This window comes from Hemiscyllium ocellatum, chromosome 13 (assembly GCF_020745735.1).
Source record: "Hemiscyllium ocellatum isolate sHemOce1 chromosome 13, sHemOce1.pat.X.cur, whole genome shotgun sequence".
NCBI classification, from domain to species: Eukaryota; Metazoa; Chordata; class Chondrichthyes; order Orectolobiformes; family Hemiscylliidae; genus Hemiscyllium; species Hemiscyllium ocellatum.
In genome coordinates, this window is record NC_083413.1 from 54,349,387 (window position 1) to 54,371,744 (window position 22,358).

Sequence of the window (22,358 nt, forward strand, 5' to 3'; positions counted from 1 at the left end):
TTGCAAACATGTTGCAAATGTTAGCAGTCTGAAGGAAGCCACACACATAGACGGGGTTTCCTTCACAGTCTCTGACAAATGTCATTGCCTTGTTCCAGGATTGCAATTGTTACTGTCAAGGCCAGTTTCAACTTTAAGGAAAGACATGAAAAACATCAGTGGAACAGTGCAGGAAGCTTTTGTTTCGATGGGTCCAAGCATTAACTGAGATCTCATCCAGCAACAATGAAACAAAAATAATGTAATCCACAGGATGTGAGTGCTCTGGCAGCTCTTGGATTAATATTTAATCACTAGCTTTAAGAGTTCTTGTGCTAATATTGCACGCGACAGTAAGTTTTGTGATACTGGTGCACTCAGCAGGGAAGGTTATATGCAAAGGCTGCATGGATTAGATGTCAGAATAATATTGTAGCATTCATTCTCCAATCTGCATTCTCGTGTTTGTGGTTTGCCCCTTAGACAATTGTCTGATGGAATTCACCCCACCATTTTCATATGGTGTAATCATTATTTTGTTTTGTTTTGAAAAGCTTAGTCTGATGGAACCCACATGATCAGTTTAATCTGAATCAATGTGCTCTTGGAAAATTGTCATGATCAAACAAACCTCCCCGCAGATCTTTCCTCCTGTAGCTCATCACTCATTTCTCATATAGGTATTGCCTTGCTGCTATTATGGATGTTGCTCGTCCTGTCAAAAGTCACCAGCTGTGATGTTGGAAAGGGCCCTGAAGCTTAAAAGTTCAGGACTGCATATCAGCTGCTTGATGCAAGTCTTCCTGTGAGCTTAAGTAATAGCTGCATAACTGAGGAATAGCAAACCCCTTTCCTGCCATTGTAATGCCCAGAGAGTGGGATCACAGGTTTTTAGACCATTATCACTTGGAAACTGGTAAATCATTGAATTTTTCTCTATAGAGGGACTTACTACCACCACCTCAATGTCTTAGACTATCAGAACAAATGCATAACAGTACACTATCGACCAAAATCCCAGTAGGAAAATTAGCCTTTCTTATCACACACTGTTATTAAAATATATTCAACTTTATTTGTCAAAAATCAGCCACAATTTGAAAATCCACCACTAATTGCTCACTTTTAATTTTGTAATTTGTGTTCTATATTCAGTTTCTTGCTGATAAGATGGCAGCACAATAAAACTCATAGTGCAATTTTGGGCTGACTTCCAAATAGTACGTACATGCTCTTATCTGTCTTGATTGTCACTTGAACTTGGTCACCCTTATTAGGTACTGAATACTCAATAGAATGTGCTGTGCTGGAAAGAAAGAAAATTGATAGAAGCAGTTTTTCACTACAGGATGAAATTATCTTAGCCAAATATAGATCAGCCAAAGTTGCTGTCAATGAAAATCCATGTCACAACCAATTTCCCATTGTAACTGTGTATATGCACCCAACACATCTCCTGCAAATGACTTCTCCATTCTATCTTACCCAACACACATCTAGGTGTGCTCTATTGCTCTCTTGTTGGCGTGTTTGTATTGTTCATCCATGTACTGAACTTTGGAAACATTGGCTCTGATACTTCCAGTAAGAAAACAAAGGGAGCACCATAATTCCTTAAAATGAGATATCCTGCCAAAATTAACAGCAGGACTCAATGATATGTTTTTTTTTATTCTGGCCAGATTGACACATTATCTGGCTACTGGAGGGGAAAAATTGAAGTTGATGCTGCAGGTAAAGATCATGTAGACACACTCCTTGGCAACGAAAATGGATCAGAGATTTATGGGGAATCAGGAGGGGATCACTGGAATATCACAGGACGAGGGGTCTGGGATAGAGGGACGGGGGTTATCAGATCTATAGTCAAGAAGCAAATGGGGACTGGCTTGAATTTGGGTGTTTGTGGACAACATTTCCTCTTTATGTAAAAAGCACTTTGTTGTATAATCTCACTAATCCCTCTGCCAGTTAGCTGCCAGATTTTCCAAGTCCTGTAAAATCAGCCAGCCAATATTAAATGTAAATGAGTCTCCTAAGTACACAGGGGAGGTCATTTAAATATATAATTCACAAAAGAACATAATAGACACATTAAGTAACCCCTAATTTTGGTAACTTGGGGGGCCACAATTTTCTATATTTAACTCCGTCTCATCCTCCCTTGCTCACTGGCAAAAATGAAATCAAACCCTTTAATCATAAACCTCGAGTTTCCTTCACAATGCATTCTGACAACACTCAACCATGAAAAGAAATGAATGAGAAAGGATCTTATATTCATCCATAAGGTACTAAGTAGAACTGAATTAATCCATGCAGATAATTACTTCAACTTAAACGTAGGACAAGAGGACAATCCAGTAAAAAGCAATTTCAGAGCTCATGTCAGGAAGAACTTCTTATACAATGAGTGACTAACACTTAAATGGTTTTCCTGACAGGGTAATGGAAGCAAAACGTCTGCCACCACCCTTGACTAAATGATTGTTGCTATGCTGTCTAACTTAACCAGCATCAAATCATGGATGAAAAGGATTTTCTCCACTTACCATTACTGAGATTAAAGCCATCCTGTTCAACTTGCCATCTCCAGCAGCAATGATTCATCATTCTTCCCTGATTTGAAGATGCTGGTGTTGGACTGGGCTGTGCAAAGTTAAAAATCACACAACATAAGGTACAATCCAACAGGTTTGTTTGGAAGCACATCAGCTTATACTCCACAAACACCTGATGAAGGAACAGCGCTCCGAAAGCTAGTGCTTCCAAATAAACCTGTTGGACTACACCCGGTGTTGTGTGATTTTTAACATCATTTTTCCAAACAGTTTGTTCAGATTAAGCTTTACAATGCCCAGTCTCTATGAAGCTTAACTGCCAATCTCATGCAGAGTGCTTTATTTCTATATTTGCAATATAATTCACATTCATTGTCATTTTCTCACTGAATTGAATTGAATTTATTGTCACATGTACCAAGGCACAGTGAAAAGCTTTGGCTTGTGAGTGATACAGGCAGATCACAGAGTTAAGTAGCATAGATAGTAAATAATAGGTAAACAGCAGCAAAAACAAAAACACCAGTATAGGCGAATGTTAAGAGTTTGTGAGCCCATTCAGTATTCGAACACCAGTTACAAAACTGGCTGGTGCATGTGTTCAGGCTTCTGTTATTTAATGCTAATGTTATTTAAATTCTCAGCTGTATTTTCATATTTCAGTCTTACCACCACCAAAGTTCACTTTACCAATATTTGTATCCTACAAAAACTCAACAAGGTTTGGAGATCTGCCAATTCAGTTTCTCCTACAAAGGGCCACTAGTCTCCTGCTTCTGTGGATGCCTAAAATCCTCCATTACACAATCTAGGATGTAGCTGGTTCTCGGATGACTGTCAATTCCGAGAATTAATTATCCTTTGCCTGAAGCTCTGCTTCCTGAAGTCAGTCCTGAAATTTTCTTTACTTTGTAACCATTATGTATTAGTGCTGAATAATGCTTTAACTTAACCGCAGTTTAATATCACCAAAGGAAAACATTGTGATGAGGTAAAAATATCACTGTGTATTCCTGATGTTCAGGGTTGCCATGGCATTGGAGAGAACTGCCTTCGTTTTTTTTTTGTGGAGCACTGAATTAATAAGTTAAGATGGTTTTTTTTTTAAATGCAAATTATTTGACGCCAGCTTTGAAGTCCCTCTTTCTGTAACAGGCATGAGAACACCAATGCAACCATCTCCCCTGGATTGACATGATAGAAATGAGAATTTCAAAAAACAGCCTATTTCATGGTAACTGAGAATTTATTGATTTTGAGTATACAACCTTTAATAGAACATTGTAAAACTACCATGTTTTCATCAGAAGAAAAGATGTATCGTATTTGATTTTCAGACTTTCTGCATAATGAATTTGGATTTGTCATTACTTGCAGAAAGAGGGAATAGTTTCTCTTTTTTTCTTAATAAGAATTGGCAACAGTGAAACGAGATCTTCAGCAGCAGGTGGTGACTGTGATGGAGGGGATTGAACAATGGAACTGAGCAGTTTTCCAGGACTTCCAGAAATAATAGCAATTGAGAGTTTGGGCAACAGGAACAGTCAAATGGACTGTTGCTGAAGAGATAGTTGTTGGGAAGAGAAAGCAGGCTGTCAAAGAATTCTTCAGCCTAACTTAATCAATGCTGTCATTCTTTGTACATCATGTAGTCTTTATACTTAACTTCCCTTCTTGCTTGTAATGATCTGATTCTAGTAGAATAAAGTATCCCCGCTTCATGATCTTTCAACTTTCGGTGTCCTCACATTAAATTTCTGGCATTGTCAGCAGGCTTCCACAGACCAAGCATCAAGTCATTGGTGGAAGCTATCGAAAGCAACCAGAGATGGAGCAGATTATAGCGGAGTTGAAATTGGCCAAGTCCATGAGGGAGCTGAAGGTTCGCTGGGATCATTGGAAACTCAGCTATTGGCAGAGAGGATTGGACCTTTGGGTCAAAAGCAGGCAGAGGCTCCCTATGTGCATTCGCTCAATGCATTGAAGGAATGAATAGGTACTTGAGGCAAGACTTTCTATTTGCTGGTGAATGGAAAGCTGGACAGATTTAGGCAGGATCCAGAAACACCTAATTATCTAGCAATTGAAGACTAAATTGAGAATACACACCTCTTTGCGGCATCTAGGAGTGTCAGTGCGAGTGAGCAGGCAGTGTTCATGAGAGGAAAAGCCCATTGGGTAACACTGGGAAGATGTAAAAATGTTCAAAGAATGATAAGTGAGAGCATTACAGCTGTGCTGAGGGAGGATATTCCCGGAAATACATCCAGGGAAGTTATTTGGGTGGAACTGAGAAATAAGAAAGGGATGATCACCTTATTGGGATTGTATTATAGACCCCTTAAAGGTCAGAGGGAAATTGAGAAAGAAACTTGTAAGAAGATCTCAGCTATCTTTAAGAATACTAGGGTGGCTATGGTAGGGGATTTTAATTTTCCAAACATAGACTGGTACTGCCATAGTGTTAAGGGTTTAGATGGAGAGGAATTTGTTAAGCGTGTACAAGACAATTTTCTGATTCAGTATGTGGATGTACCTACTAGAGAAGGTACAAAACTTGATCTACGCTTGGGAAATAAAGCAGGGCAGGTGACTGAGATGTCAGTGGGGGAGCACTTTGGGGCCAGTGACCATAATTCTATTAGATTTAAAATAATGATGGAAAAGGATAGACCAGATCTAAAAGTTGAAGTTCTAAATTGGAGAAAGGCCAATTTTGATGGTATTAGGCAAGAACTTTCAAAAGCTGATTGGGGGCAGATGTTTGCAGGTAAAGGGACGGCTGGAAAATGGGAAGCCTTCAGAAATGAGATAACAAAAAATCCAGAAAAAGTATATTCCTGGTAGGGTGAAAGGAAAGGCTGGTAGGTATAGGGAATGCTGGATGACTAAAGAAATTGAGGGTTAATTAAGAAAAAGAAGGAAGCATATGTAAGGTATCAACAGGTTAGATCAAGTGAATCCTTAGAAGAGTATAAAGGAAGTAGGAGTATACTTAAGAAGGAAATCAGGAGGGCAAAAAGGGGACATGAGAAAACTTTGGCAAATAGAATTAAGGAAAATCCAAAGAGTTTTTGCAAATACATTAAGGACAAAAGGGTAACTAGGGAGCGAATAGGGCCCCTCCAAGATCAGCAAGGTGGCCTTTGTGTGGAGCCGCAGAAAATGGGGGAGATATTAAATGAGTATTTTGCATCAGTATTTACTGTGGAGAAGGATATGGAAGATATTGGGAAATAGATAATGATATCTTGCAAAATGTCCAGATTACAGAGGAGGAAGTGCTGGATGTCTTGAAAAGCATAAAAGTGGATAAATCCCCAGGACCTGATCAGGTGTACCCTAAAACTCTGTGGGAAGCTAGAGAAGAGATTGCTGGACCTCTTGCTGAGGAGTTTGTATCATCAATGGTCACAGGTGAGGTGCCGGAAGACTGGAGGTTGGCTAACACGGTGTCATTGTTTAAGAAAGGTGGTAAAGACAAACCAGGGAACTGTAGACCAGTGAGCCTGATGTCGGTGGTGGGCAAGTTGTTGGAGGGAATCCTGAGGGACAGGATGTACATGTATTTGGAAAGGCAAGGACTGATTAGGGATAGTCAACATGGCTTTGTGAATGGGAAATCATGTCTCACAAACTTGATTGAGTTTTTTTTGAGGAAGTAACAAAGAGGATTGATGAGGGCAGAGCAGTAGGTGTAATCTGTATGGACTTCAGGATGGCTTTCGACAAGGATCCCCATGGGAGACTGATTAGCAAGGTTAGATCTCAAGGAATACAGGGAGGACTAACCATTTGGATACAGAACTGGCTCAAAGGTAGAAGACAGAGGGTGGTGTTGGAGGGTTGTTTTTCAGACGGGAGGCCTGTGACCAGTGGAGTGCCACAAGGATCGGTGCTGGGTCCTCTACTTTTTGTCATTTACATAAATGATTTGGATGTGAGCATAAGACGTACAGTTAGTAAGTTTGCTGATGACACCAAAATTGGAGGTGTGGTGGACAGTGAAAAGAGTTATCTCAGATTACAACAAGATATTGATCAGATGGGCTAATGGGCTGAGAAGTGGCAGATGGAGTCTAATTCAGATAAATGCGAGGTGCTGCATTTTGGGAAAGAAAATCTCAGCAGGACTTATACACTTAATGGTAAGGTCCTAGGCAGTGTTGCTGATCAAAGAGATCTTAGAGTGCAGGTTCATAGCTCCTTGAAAGTGGAGTCACAGGTAGATTGGATCATGAAGAAGGCATTTGGTATGCTTTCCTTTATTGGTCAGATTATTGAGTACAGGAGTTGAGAGGTCATGTTGCAGCTGTACAAGACATTGGTTAGGCCACTGTTGGACTAATGCATGCAATTCTGGTCTCCTTCCTATCGGAAATATGTTGTGAAACTTGAAAGGGTTCAGGAATGATTTACAAGGATGTTGCCAGGGTTGGAGGATTTGAGCTATAGGAAGAGGCTTAATAAGCTGGGGCTGTTTTCCCTAGAGTGTCAGGGGCCGAGGGGTGAACTTATAGAGGTTTACAAAATTATGAGGGGCATGGATAAGATAAATAGACAAAGTCTTTTCCCTGAGGTCGGGGAGTCCAGAACTAGAGGGAATAGGTTTAGGGTGAGAGGGGAAAGATATAAAAGAGACCGAAGGGGCAACTTTTTCACACAGAGAATGGTACATGTATGGAATGAGCTGCCAGAGGAAATGGTGCAGGCTGTTACAATAGCAAAATTTAAGAGATATTTGGATGGGTATATGAATAGGGAGGGTTTGAAGGGATATGGGCCGGGTGCTGGCAGGTGGGACTAGATTGGGTTGGGATATCTGGTCGGCATGGACGGGTTGAACCAAAGGGTCTGTTTCCATGTTGTACATCTCTATGACTCTTTGACTCTAAGTCTGCAGCAGATCTCTGAGTTCCTGGCAAGGAATTCTGGGGATAGCAGTAGTGTGACCCAGTTACAGCAGGTTTTAATGAGCCCAAATAAGCCAGAGGGGAGAATCCCTGAAGCTAATGAAGTAAACCGACTGCATCATGCTCCTCTCCTGATCAACTGGAGACAGGCAGCTGAAGCACCACCTAGCACACCCAGTGAGGGGTGAAATGTCCATGTAGAGTTGCAGAGGCTTAATAGTGACAAATGCCAATTATTATTTACCATGGAATTGCACCATTTGGATCAGGGAGAAAGATAGGACATACAGGAAAGAGGCTCCCATCAGGGATATAAAGCTCAGGGTTGAGGTAAGCAGAGCAGATTGCTACACAGTCAGCACAGATCGAGTCCTTGATTTCCTATCTCTATGGTAAGAGGCATTTGGATGGGTATATGAATAGGAAGGGTTTGGAGGGATATGGGCCAGGTGCTGGCAAGTGGGACTAGATTGGGTTGGGATATCCTGAAGAAGGGCTCATGTCTGAAACATCGATTCTTCTGCTCCTTGGATGCTGCTTGACCTGCTGCGCTTTTCAAGCAATACATTTTCAGCTCTGATCTCCAGCATCTGCAGTCCTCACTTTCTCCTATCTCTATGGTAAGCCTTGTGGCTGATCCCGTTCAAGGGATTTTCCAAAGCTGTGCTGTAACTGTCACTGGGTTGGGCACTTCAAATGAGACCCACCTCAACAACCATGGCCACCCACTGCTGCCAGGCACAGACACCCCATCCAGGGCAATGTCTTCCCCTTCTCACCAGGCATCAAAATAGTAAGACCTCCCACCTAGAGCCGGGCAGAATGTGGGTTGGAGGGAGATTCCTTCAGGAAGAGGCATAGTCTTATGCTGAGAGAGATTTCTCTACTTAGTGATTGGGAAAGTTGGCAATTTAGATATGTCATGCTTAATGGACACCGGAGTGGATGAGAGAAGTGTTACTCACTGGTTTTTGTATTAGTATCAGCCTGATTTGCATGAGCTAATTTCCTCATCCAAGTTTCTGCTTCACTGGGGATGGACAGCCCCTGTCATGGCTATATCACACTCACCCTATCTGTTCTCAATCACAATTCTCATAGCCTCAGATCTGATAGTTTGTGAGCTGATCAATATTCTAATAGAAGGAAGAAAGCTAGATGTTGGGATTGAATATATTATGAAATCTTTGGAAACCATGTATGTTGAATCCAATAAACACCAGACCACAAGGTTAGCAGATCAGTGTCAGGAGTCTTTGACCTTGCCTTGTGCTTTCAAGATGTAATGACCTGTACAGACTCAAAGGGAATAGCATGTGCTCCTTGCTCTCGCTGGTCACTATAGGAAATTCATGCAAGACTGTGCACAGTTGGCCAGTCCACGCCATAATTTGCGAGGAAATCAGTGTGTGCTGCGGAGTGTTTGGAAAGGATGCACAATGTCCCATGGGGCATCACTGGGAGTTGGACCTCGGCACGCCAACATATTTTATTTGCACCCTCAAACAGAAGCTTGTTTCATCACTTGTTCTTGGCCTCCCAGATTTCCTACTCCCTTTTATACTGGAAACTGACACCTGTTTCTTGGCTTAGGATTGGAGCTGCCAGAGGCTCAAGAGGACAAAAGAATTGTTATTTCTTTTGTCAGTGAGCATCTCAAGCTGAATGAGACAAATATGGATAATTACTCCAGTATGCAACTTTAACTGTTAACTTTGAGGTGGGCTTTTTTTTTAGATTAGTTACAGTGTGAAAACAGGCCCTTCGGCCCAACGAGTCCATACCGACCCTCCGAAGAGCAACCCACCCAGACCCATTCCCCTACATTTACCCATTCACCTAACACTACGGGCAATTTAGCATGGCCAATTCACCTAACCTGCACACGTTTGGACTGTGGGAGGTAACTGGAACACCGGGAGGAAACCCACACAGACACGGGGAGACTGTGCAAACTCCACACAGACAGTTGCCTGAGGCGGGAATTGAACCCGGGTCTCTGGCGCTGTGAGGCAACAGCGCTAACCACTGTGCCACCATGCCGCCCTGAGGCATTCTGATTGGTTCAGAGTTTGAAGTTTTACCAACAAACAATCCACATTTAATATGTTATTTTAAAACATCCTTCAAGCTTGGGGTAAAAGAGACTCAATGTTTCACTAAGGGTGTGCAGTTTCTATTCCAGATCCAGTATGAGTCAAAGAAAAGTAATGCAAATACTAATGCTCATATATGAATGACCACAGGTGGGGTGCTGCCCCTGCCCAGCAGAAAGGGGTTGTGACTAATGCCTTAGCCCTATCCATTTCATAAGCTAAAGACAGGGTTCCAATTCTGATACCTTATGATATTTGGGGTCAGATTCAGCAAAGTACCCTCGATGCATTTATGATTGAGATCAAAACAGGGATGAGGAGAAATTACTTCTCTCAAAGGCTCTTAACTTTGTGGAACTCACTACCCCAGAGTGTGGTGGAAGCTAAAGGATACAGGCAGATTTTTAATTCTTAATGGGTTGAAGGATTATGGAGACTGAGCAGAAAAGTGGAGTTGAGGCCAAGATAAGAGCTGAAAATGTGTTGCTGGTTAAAGCGCAGCAGGTCAGGCAGCATCCAAGGAACAGGAAATTCCTGATGAAGGGCTTTTGCCTGAAACGTTGAATTTCCTGTTCCTTGGATGCTGCCTGACCTGCTGCGCTTTAACCAGCAACACATTTTCAGCTCTGATCTCCAGCATCTGCAGACCTCACGTTTTACTTGAGGCCAAGATAAGACTAGTTATAATGGTATCAAATAGTGGAGTAGGACTGAAGGGCTGAATTGCCTACTCCTGTGCTTAGCTCTTCTGTTCATATGTTATGTAAAACCAGGTGCAGACAGATAGAGCCTACTGTAGCTTCATCCTTACCATCTATCTTGAAAGAGGATCTCAATAGCTTCAAATGATTGGTGGGGACATCAGTAGACTGTACCATTTCCAGATGGCCCAATGTCCATCAGCCCAGCATCAGCTGATGAAGAAGTCTAAACTGACATAGAAACTGTAGAAGTGCTGGAAGAGGATGAAGGATGAGGTTGGAGTCCATAGCCAACAGGTTCATCACAAGTAAAGAAAGTTGATGCAACTCATCTTTTCCAATAGCCTCAAGTGTTGATAACAATCCATGTTCAAACTTGATACCAAGTGATGAAAAGGTGACTGCCCTGTTCAGAGAATGCTCTTAATAGACAAGGATGGATGCTGATATTAATTCCTGTCACAATGTGAGAGGTCTAGCTTGGACAAAGTAGAGAAGTGACTTTATCCCAGGATGGGATCTCTGATTGGAGAGAGACCTCCAGAGGTACTTGAAGGAGTTTTATAATACTGACCCCAGTTCTTGTGATTCACAGATATCTTCACCAAGTTCACAGAAGGCATTCCCATCTGTGTCCTCAACTACAGCCACTGTGTTAGTGCCTGATTAATTTGTCCACTTCAGGGTTCCATGTTGGATTCACAATGAGCAGAAATAACTTCAAGGGCAAGATCCTACAGAATTTTGCAAGGTCTATGTCATTGTCAAGACTTGTTCCTTCCCCTCCCCACCACCTTCTCCAACATGTTGATGGGCAATGTGACAGTGTGAAAAATTTGGACTCTGCATAAACTTCTGCACATTTTCCTCCTCAGAGTAACCAAGATTTCCTGAGTACCTTCTGGAGCTTTTACATACTTAGAAATAACATTGCTCACTCCTCCATAAGCCATTCTCTATGCTATCTCTTCTTTTGAGATGGTCATGCTTGCGGATCAGCTCTTCGGACTTACCAGACCTTTTGATGGGGATGACCAGGTTGATACCTGCTTAGTCCAGCATCATAAGAGGCGAGAGGTAGTCGAGATGCTGGGCAAGAAGACAGACAGTGAAACTCTGAGAAGAAAAACAATGACTGAACACAATGCTAACAGGACTGAGCCTCCCAATTACTGCAATGCTTTTCCTCTGAATTCAGAATACCAGAGGTCAGAATAAAATACAGGTTGCATGGGATCCTGACATCCACAGGCCAGCAAATGCTGGACACAGGGGACTACACTTATACTGGTGAATCATTAGCTGGGGGAATAGTGTCAGAAAATGATTGATGGAGGCGAGTTGCTTAAAGTCAGGAGGCTGGTGAACAATGTGGAGGCAAGCAGCTTATTCAGCGGTGTTGAGGAACCTGAAGTGTCAAGGCGTTATGGCCCAAATGAGTGGAGTCAGATAGTGACGCTTAATCCCAGAGTGCACAGTGCATTGTAAACACAAGGGTGCATCTAGTGCAGAGAGGTCTACTCCACTCCCCTTCCCCCCACCCGCGAAATGGCCCAGGGAGAAGCTGGCAAGATGCAGAAACTGAAGTAACAGGTACCTGGACTCCTCAGAGGGCTGGCTGATCATAATATGGGTGATCCAGTACAGACTTTGGATCATTTTGATGGTCCCAAGACATACAAGCAACTGAGAAGGTCTTCTTGAGCAAATGCTAGACATCACCCAAACCTCTGTCATTTACCCAGATCATAGGTGCTCGAAGAGAAGGCTACCATTAATGTAGCCATTAACAGTGTAATCATCACAGCAAGTAAAGCTGCTGCCATGCAACAATCACTATGGGCTATGTGTAGTTGCAGAACTGGGAAGTTTCAACCTGGGCACTAACAGCTGGGGCAAAAGTGACAGGGGAGCTGAGCAGTCCTTGAGGGCTTCGCAAGCAGGAGGTGACAGTGAAGAAAGATAGCTTGAGCAATCACATGGACTCTCAGTTGAAAAGTGAATGTGACTTTAGCAGAGAGAGTGCTAATGTGAAAGGAGAACAGACAGACAAAGGAATTCCTCAGACCAGTGTAACCTTCCTGGTCATACTATGTACATAGTGCAATGTTTATCTTTAATTTCCCTATTGTTTGTAATGACATAACACTGATGGAATAAAGAATTTCTGCTTCATGATTGTTAGCATTTCTAAATTGCAAAGTTCACATTGCAACAAGCAGAAAAAGCTAATGCTAGTTATAGCTACAAACTGATGACACCATGCAAGTCAATACTGTAATAGCCTTCTCTTTAAAACCAGACAACATGAAGGATGTCTGCTGTTAAGATTCCCAAGCTACAAAGTTTAGGATTTTACAATCAGCTAACTACCTTTGCTCAGGAAGAGAAGAAAATATTGGTGACAAAAAAGATCATTCACTTTATAACTATTATAAGATCTGTTTTGGCAATTCCTTCCTTCCATTGATTGAGAACATGCAACTCAGATCCTTGCCAGTTTCAGCCAAACCCCAGATAAACCTAGCGATCTTTTAAACCTTTGAATCAAAGAGTGCAGCAAGTTAAATACGTGAAAGCTGCCAAATTATTTTAAATAAACTGAAAAATCTAAGATAGGAAAATACTAATGGTATAATTTTAGATCTTTAACATTTCAAACTAAAGACTGATATGTGGCTCTAAACTATCTATTTGGACAATAATTTGATTGCAGCTTCAGGTTAAAAGTTGTAATTAACTTGCAGTTAGAATTCTATATTATACTTGTCAAATCTGTACAATTTAGCAAACTTTTTATATGAGCCTTAATATTTACCTTAGCTTGACTGGTCTGCTGGTGCAAGAAATCCTGGTATGGTCTTCTGCCTCTCTATATCCTCTGTTGTGAGCATTTCAGATGTCACATTGCCTGTCATTTTATGTGCTCTGCCTCAGTCTCCATCATCATCACCATCACCATTTCTTTCAAAAATAACAGAGCAACTTCTAGAGGGAAATGCATGACTTTCTAAAAGTATGCAGTGACATTAAATTACTTGCATCTTACAAGTAAGCTCTAGTGTTTAGCATATTAAAAGAATCAGTCACTCATTATGCATTTCAGTCTTTAAGGAGCCATTGGTTTCAAGCGTAGTTTCAGCAATGGTCTCCACTGTGCTTTCTACCACCAGGGCCCAGTCTAATCCTAACGGTGCATACCATGTACGTTTTAATGTTTACTTGGATGTAATATCATCAATATAAGATAGCAACACTGTTACTCTGAGGAAGTTAGAAAGCCACAAAGGGATCAGTTCTATGTTTTACTTCTCTTTCAATGCATACTGGGGACTCAAGGGTTAAACATTCCACTACCAAAGAGACTCACTGCAGTAGAAATTGCATGTCTGTCCACTTACAGAATAGACAGAACATCTCAGTAGGGAGGAGGCTAACTGAATCTTAGAGAATGAATCCATTGGAGCCACACATGTGGATTCTTCTGCAGCCTCAGGCAAAGGTATTTGTCCTCCACGGACCAGATTGATAGCAATTGCCACAACCCTGTTAAACTGCCTCCTGCTCTCATTATCTTGCTTCCCCTCTGTATTAGCATAGGTACGTGAATCCCCCATTGAGAACAGGCAACCCTTCTGTTTTACTCTCTTCCCATCAACACATGATTGTGAAGAATATGATAATCAGTCCCTGTAATCCATTCACTTGTTATCACAGGACATCGGCATTCACCGGGCCTTGTAAAATTATAATTGCCCATTTTAAACGATGTAATGACAATCAACCATGTGACTTATAGACCTTTTGTATTATTCCTATAAGAAGTACTGCCTTTGTGTGTAGAGCAGAGATTTGTGGAGAAGTGTCACCGCAAGTAGATGCACGACTACTTTTGGGGACATTGTGAATCTCTCACCAGCTGTCTGAAAATAAAGCATCTACTGTTATACTGAAACTTGTGTCTTCCAGATTTGTGGAACAAAATATACATCAACAACTCTCTTCACAAATGCTTCCTGAACTCCTGGATTTGTAGAATATTTTCTATTTGTCAGTTTTCAGTTTTCCTGCAACTGCAGTATTTTGCTTTGGATCATATTTCATTGTCTCCTGCCAGGAATAAGTAGATGGCATGAGCTCATGACTTTGCATGGGTTATGAGCTTGCCTGTACTGCAGGGTGGCATTGACTGAATGCATGTCGCCTTCCAGGTACCACGTGCAATCATTAAATACTTAGAGAGGCTGGTCATGGCTTACATCAACTCGAGTCTCCCAGTCTGCCTCAATCTCCTGCAATTTGCTAGACGTGAAAGAGGCCCACAACAGACATCATTTCCCTAGCCTGCACTCTTGCCCAGAATAGCTGGATAACAAGGACATCTATGTCAAACTTCTACTCATTGATGACAGCTCTGCCTTCAACACCATAATACCTATCAGACTAATATTGCAACTCTGATTCCGAGGTCTCAGCTCCACCCTCAGCAACTAGATCCTCAGCTTTCTGACCCACAGACCGCAATCACCTCATCCATGATAATCTTCAACACTGGCACCCTGCAAGGATGCGTTCTCAGCCCCTTACTGTATTCCCTGTACACCCACACCTCTGTTGACAATTCCATATGAACGCTATTTACAAGTTTGCTGATGACTCCACTGTGGTAGGACAAATATCTAACAATGGTGATACAGGAAGGAGATAGAGCGCTCGGTATCGTGGTGCAATGATAACAATCTTTGATCATCGACTTCAGAAAGGAAGGAGGAAGACACGACCCTTCATCAATGGAGTTGAGGACTGGAAACTCGAGAGCATTAAATTCTAGCAGTGATGATAACCTGGACTTTTCACATAGATGCAACGGTCAAGAAGACACAACAATGCCTCTTCTTCTTCAGGTGGCTCAGGAAATTTGACAGGTCTATAAGGACCCTCACCAACTTTTACAGATGCACAATAGAAAGCATTCTAACTGGGTGCATAGCGGCCTGGTACGGCGACCGCTCTGCCCAGAGCCATAAGAAAATACAGGAAGTTGTGTGCACAGCCCAGACCATCACAGAAATCAACCTCCCACCCATGGACTCCATTTACACTTCTCATTGCTGTAGAAAGGCTGCCAACATTGTCAAAGACTCATCCCACCAGAGTAATGCTCTCCTATAAGTTCTTCCATCAGGCAGAAAATATAGAAACTTGAACACCTGCATCAACAGGTCAAGACCAGCTTCTTCCCTGTTGTTATTAGACTGCTGAATGGAATTTCTGACTTCAAATAATGTTGATCTTGCCAATGTTGGCCTTTCTCTGTGCACCTCCTGTGCAGCCATAACCTTGTATGCCTCAGTCTGTCTAAGCACCCTATGATCTGTATGTCCTTGTTTGCTATGATCTGCGTCTACTGCTCACTAAACAAAACTTTTCACTGTATTTAGGTACATGCAACAACAATAAATCAAATCAAATGCTGACATTCCTTGGTACTGAAAGGCCATACAATCTCTCAATGTCCAGCTGGTGTATAATTATATCCAGTACATCATGTCGGTTCAATGCAGAATATCTTAGCAGCAGCCATGATAACCTCAAGTTTACTTTTTTTTTGACTAAGTGTCAGTTTTGTTGAGATTTTTGGAGGCTTTCTCTCCTTTTGGCCTGTTGGATGCCTTGCCATATCCTAACAAATATGCTTTGTTAAATACCTACTCTGCCCTTTGGCAACCCTTTATCCAATTCTGGCCCCATCTGACCATGTGCCTTTCCTGGAGTAAATCATCACCAATGGAATATCCTGGAATAGACTGGTATCTCTGCTGCCAGCATCATCTTTAGAAGGACCAGGATAAGCACTATTAGACCAGGATAAGCACTGTTAGTCCAGAATAAGCACTATTAGACCAGGATAAGCACTATTAGTCCAGAATGACCCTGCATTTGTCTCAGTCATGGCAGATGCAAGAACATTGGTGCCTTGTTTTGTGGGCAGGGACCTGTAGGTCCCGGTAGTTGGTGTAATGCAGGCATGAGATGTCATCTCTCCTCAAATCAGTAGTGGGGGCCACTCTACCAGACCGTCACAGCCAAGTCCTAACTGGTCATTCAGGCGGGTCAATGTGGTCTCAGCCACCTGTAGGAATGCACAGCAATGTACAACGGTCATCAACTTTACCCAATCCACCAGCTTTAGTTCCCTATCTTCTCTCTGATACCTCACACTCACTCTATTTCTGTTACTGCACACACCTCTCCCCATGATCTAGCACTTCCAGCCCCCTCACCATTGCCTGTAGCATCTTTCCTCGCTCACTGTTACCCAGCCTAATTCCTGACATGTCTTCTACGCTGCTTACCTATCTTCTCAGGACACCTCCCCAAGATCACCAAAACTAACAGATGTGCTACCCACTTTCATCTCCTTTAATAACTGTCCCTTGCTCATCCCAGAAGGAAAGCAAGGTGAGTGAAGTGCTGCCCAGTATTCAGCTCCTCAACCCTTAGAGGCAGAGGATCTGACCCTGACCCCCCTGGCAACTGACTAATAAACTCCATGTCCCTGTAATGGTATTAGAAGACCCTAAGACCAAAAGAGTAAAAAGTGAGGTCTGCAGATGCTGGAGATCAGAGCTGAAAATGTGTTGCTGGTTAAAGCACAGCAGGGTAGGCAGCATCCAAGGAACAGGAAATTCGACGTTTTGGGCCAGAGCCCTTCATCAGGAATGAGGAGAGGATGCCAGGCAGGCTAAGATAAAAGGTAGGGAGGAGGGACTTGGGGGAGGGGCGATGGAGATGTGATAGGTGGAAGCAGGTCAAGGTGAGGGTGATAGGCCGGAGTGGGGTGGGGGCGGAGGGGTCAGGAAAAGGATTGCAGGTTAGGAAGGCGGTGCTGAGTTCAAGGGAATCGACTGAGACAAGGTGGGGGGAGGGGAAATGAGGAAACTGGAGAAATCCAAGTTCATCCCTTGTGGCTGGAGGGTTCCCAGGCGGAAGATGAGGCGCTCTTCCTCCAACCGTCGTGTTGTTATGTTCTGGCGATGGAGGAGTCCAAGGACTGGCATGTCTTCGGTGGAGTGGGAGGGAGAGTTAAAGTGTTGAGCCACAGGGTGGTTGGGTTGGTTGGTTCGGGCGTCCCAGAGGTGTTCCCTGAAGCGTTCTGCAAGTAGGCGGCCTGTCTCCCCAATATAGAGGAGGCCACATCGGGTGCAGCGGATGCAATAGATGATGTGTGTGGAGGTGCAGGTGAATTTGTGGCGGATATGGAAGGATCCTTTGGGGCCTTGGAGAGAAGTAAGGGAGGAGGTGTGGGCACAAGTTTTGCATTTCCTTCGGTTGCAGGGGAAGGTGCCGGGAGTGGAGGTTGGGTTGGTGGGGGGTGTGGACTTGACGAGGGAGTCACGAAGGGAGTGGTCTTTGCGGAACGCTGATAGGGGAGGGGAGGGAAATATATCCCTGGTGGTGGGGTCCGTTTGGAGTTGGCGGAAATGACAGCGGATGATACGCTGTATACGGAGGTTGGTGGGGTGGTAGGTGAGAACCAGTGGGATTCTGTCTTGGTGGCGGTTGGAGGGGCGGGGCTCAAGGGCGGAGGAGCGGAAAGTGGAGGAGATGCGGTGGAGGGCATCATCGATCACGTCTGGGGGGAGTCTGCGGTCCTTGGCTATCTGGGCTGTACGGTATTGGAACTGGTCCTCCTGGGAGCAGATGCGGCGGAGACGAAGGAATTGGGAATATGGGATGGAACTTTTACAGGGGGCAGGGTGGGAGGAGGTGTAGTCCAGGTAGCTGTGGGAATCAGTCGGTTTATAGTAGATGTCTGTGTTGTGTCGGTCGCCCGAGATAGAAATGGAAAGTTCTAGGAAGGGGAGGGAGGAGTCTGAGACAGTCCAAGTGAATTTGAGGTTGGGATGGAAGGTGTTGGTAAAGTTGATGAACTGTTCAACCTCCTCGTGGGACCACGAGGCAGCGCCGATACAGTCATCGATGTAGCGGAGGAAAAGATGGGGGGTGGTGCCAGTGTAGTTGCAGAAGATGGACTGTTCCACATATCCTACAGAGAGACAGGAATAGCTGGGGCCCATGCGGGTGCCCATGGCAACGCCTTTAGTTTGGAGGAAGTGGGAGGATTGGAAAGAGAAGTTATTCAGGGTGAGGACCAGTTCAGTCAGTCGAAGGAGGGTGTCAGTGGTTGGTGCGGTGGGAAAGGAAGAAGCGGAGGGCTTTGAGTCCTTCGTGATGGGGGATGGAGATATTGAATTAATGAGTTCAACACGTGGCGAGATATTGAATTAATGAGTTCAACACGCGGCGAGATATTGAACAATTCTTCTTAATCCTTCCATCAAACACCTTAAGTCCCCTAGGGAATTTACCTCTTTGATAGTGAAACAGGTATTCACTGCCCACTCTCTCCAAGCCCCTCATTACTCTGTACACATTAATTAAGTCACGCCTCAAGCTCCTATGTTCTAAGGAAAACAACCTGAGCTTATTCAATCATTCCTCATAGCTGTTTTTTTCAAGTCCCAAAAGCATTCTTATAAATCTTCCCTGTGCTCTGTAATTATGTCCCTTCCATAACCTGTTGATCAAAACTATATTTAAAATACCAGCTGTGGCCTAACCATTGTCTTATAAAGTTTCAACATTGAATCCTTGCTTTTGTATTCAATGCTTCACCCAATGAAAGAATGAATCCCAAAATAATCTCATGTACCTGTGCTGCCACCTTCAGGTGCCTGTGAATAAATACCTCAAGGTCGCTCACGTCCTCTCCCCCTCTCAATAAACTCCCATTTATTGCATATTCTTTGCATTACCTCATATGCATAACCTCATATTTCTGTGCAGTGAATTCCATTTGTTACTTTTTCACCCACTCAACCAAATCATTGGTATCATCCTCCAGTTGACAGCCATTCTCTTTGCTCTCAACTGCGCGATCAATTTTGTGTTGTCTGCAAATTTCCAATCATACTTCTCACATTTACATTTAAGTCATGAATATACGACATAAACAGCCAGTGATCCAATGCTGAACCTTGTGGAAAATGGTAAAGTCCCTATTTCTGAGCCAGAAGACCTGGCTTCAAGTCCTACCATTTTCTTAGGTATGTTTTCACATCTCTGAACAGTTCAATTAAAAAATCTACAATTTTCACAGTCTTCTAATCCTTCTTTACCTTGCCTATGTCTAGCGAGGATTGTAAACGATCTCAAAGTATCTTATATTTTCAGTCAGTTTCCTTGACTTGTGCAGGTTACAATTCATCCAACCCTAGTGATTTATCCACCTTTAATGAGGTAAGTCTCTGGAGTACTTCCTGTCTCATTATGCATTTTTTTATCTAACATTTTATCCTCTATCTCTTTAACCATAAAGTGTACATCATCACTCAAGTTTGTGAAGGCAAATACAAAGTATTCGTTAAGAACCACGTCCACATGCTCTGAATCCATGCACAATCTTTGATAGGGCCTGCCTTTTCCATAGTAATGTTCTTACTTTAAATGGAGAGTCCTTTGGATTTTCCTTGATATCACCAAACAATACTGTTGAAACACCACTTTGCTTTCTTAATTTCCTTTTATATGTTGCCAAGTTATTTTCCATATTCCTCTAAGACTCCAAAATCTTACTTGTTTTGAGATTTTTTTTAAGCTCTATGTTTCTGCTTTATTTTGCTCTAAATGCTTCTGTTGACCAGAGGGCCCTTGTATTGACAGAACAAAGCTTTTTCTTTATAACCCTGCTTGCTCTGGCTGAAATGGAGGTTTTCTCATTTTGTTTTGCAGGCCATACAGACGGTTCCCAATTTATTTTTAAACAGGGAAAATGAATATTTCCCACCTTTCACAGTCTAATAAGCGATGGTTGTCCTTTTCCACAACATTTCCAATTAAACCCTGGTGCCTGTGATGCTAATACATTATTTCTACCCGAGTCTTAGTGTAAGTTATTGATTTCCTGCTCTTATTGCAATCTTAATAATCTTCTTACAACTTTCTTCTCTTAGGGTCGGTCACCATGGTTTTACATTGTCTATTTGTCACTTGAATCCTGACTTGGTGATTTTACTGGTGCTGCAAACAGTCTCAATTACTTTTATAGCTCTGGATTTCCACACAGTAGCCTTGACTCATGTTCATCACTCACTATGGTGGCATTGTTTTTGTGAGTAAGCATTCTTTTGTTTCCTTCTAGTTTTTTTCAACCCATTTAAAGATTTCCCCTTGCCCAGATGACATTTTAAACTTTATTCACACACCTCCAATTCCTTTTCATTGTCATTTTCTGGCTGTAGTTCTAAACAGGACTGTCACTACAAACCCTCTATTCTAAATGATCTGATAGGTGTGACTAGTTTCTAGTTCACAATCTCTCATTGTACAGTACAGCCAAATTGAATTTCAATGCACACCACTGCTCACCATATTGTTTTTGGCTCTGGAATTAACCAATGAATGCTTGTGGTCATGGTACTTATCTGTCACCAACTGAGTCTTAACCAAAAGAGAATCTTGACATGTAGTTTATTACATGATTTCAGTCAACTATATTTTACATTCAGATAAACAATATTACAAAGACAATAAGGAGACTTGTGGATATATTCTGTGGCTATATGGGTCTTCATTACATGAGATCCTAAGTTCTCTCCATCCAAACCTGAATTACATCATCAAATTGGGCAGTCCTCAATAAGTTTTCCAACAGGAAACTTTCAGAAACATTACATTATACAACAAGACCCATTTAGTAAAACATATGTTGTGCTCCAAGTAAATTACATCATAGGAGAGGCAGTGGTAATGGTAATATCGCACAGTGGGAATGTCACTGGACTGTGAGCCAGACAGTCAGACTAATATTCCAAGGGCATGGATTCAAATCCTACCAGGGCCTATGATGAAATTGAATTAAATAAAAACCTTGAATAAAAACCTAGTCTATTTGGGACCACGTAACCATTGTTGATCGCCATTAAAAAAAATCATTGTGTTAACTGATATGAAGATGGAAGAGTACAGCAGGTCAGACAGCATCCAAGAAGCAGGAAAGTCAACATTACGGGCTAAAACCTTTCTTCAGGACTGGAGAGGGGAAGGGAGCCCAGAAGTAAATGGTGGGAGGGGGCTGGAAGAAGGGTAGGTGGAAGGGGTTTGGTGCAAAAGATTGACTTTCCTGCTCCTTGAATGCAGTCTGACTTGCTCTGCTTTTCCAACTTCACATTTATTAATTCTGCCATCCAGCATCCACAGTCCTTACTGTCTCCAGGTCATTCTGTTAACTGATGCCCTTTGGCGAAGAAACTCTTCCATCCTGACCTGGTCTGACCTCCATGTGACTTCATACTCACAGCCATGTGATTAACGCCGAGCTGCTCTCTGGGCAATTTTGTGAATGTGCAATAAATGCTGGCTTTGTTAGTGATGCCCATATCACATGAGCAATTTTTAAAAAAGTTTCGAGCTGAGCTGATATATTACTATCAAAATGCAACAAACACTCTTTATTGTATTTCATTGTTACAAAAACGTTTTAAAATATTCGTTCTTGGGATTTGAGTGTCACTGATTAGTCTAGTTTCTAACATTTATCCCTGATTCCCCTCAAGAAGGTGGTGGTGAGCTGCCTTTTTGAACCATGCAGCACACTGTGCCATTAGGGAATTCCAAAATTTTGACACAGTGACAACGAAAAATCAGCAATATAGTTCCAAGTCAGGACGATATGTGACTGGGAAGGGAACTTGCACAACATCATAGCCCCATGCATCTTCTGCCTCTGTCCTTCTAAGTGCTAGAGGTCACAGGTTTGGACAGCATGGCAAAAGTGGATAGTGCAGATGATGGAGATTTGAGTCAGGATTAGAGTAATGCCGGAAAAGTACAGCTGATCAGGCAGCATCTGAGGAGCAAGAAAATCGATGTTTTGGATATAAGACCTTCATCAGGACAGCATGGCTGATTGGTGATTTGCTCCCCTTTATCTGGTGTCGGAGGAAGTGAATTTTTAAAATGTTGTATGGGATGGCAGTTAAATGTTTTGCATTGGATGGTTTTGAATGTTGTTTACAGTACTCTTCTTGAGCATTGTTTACATGA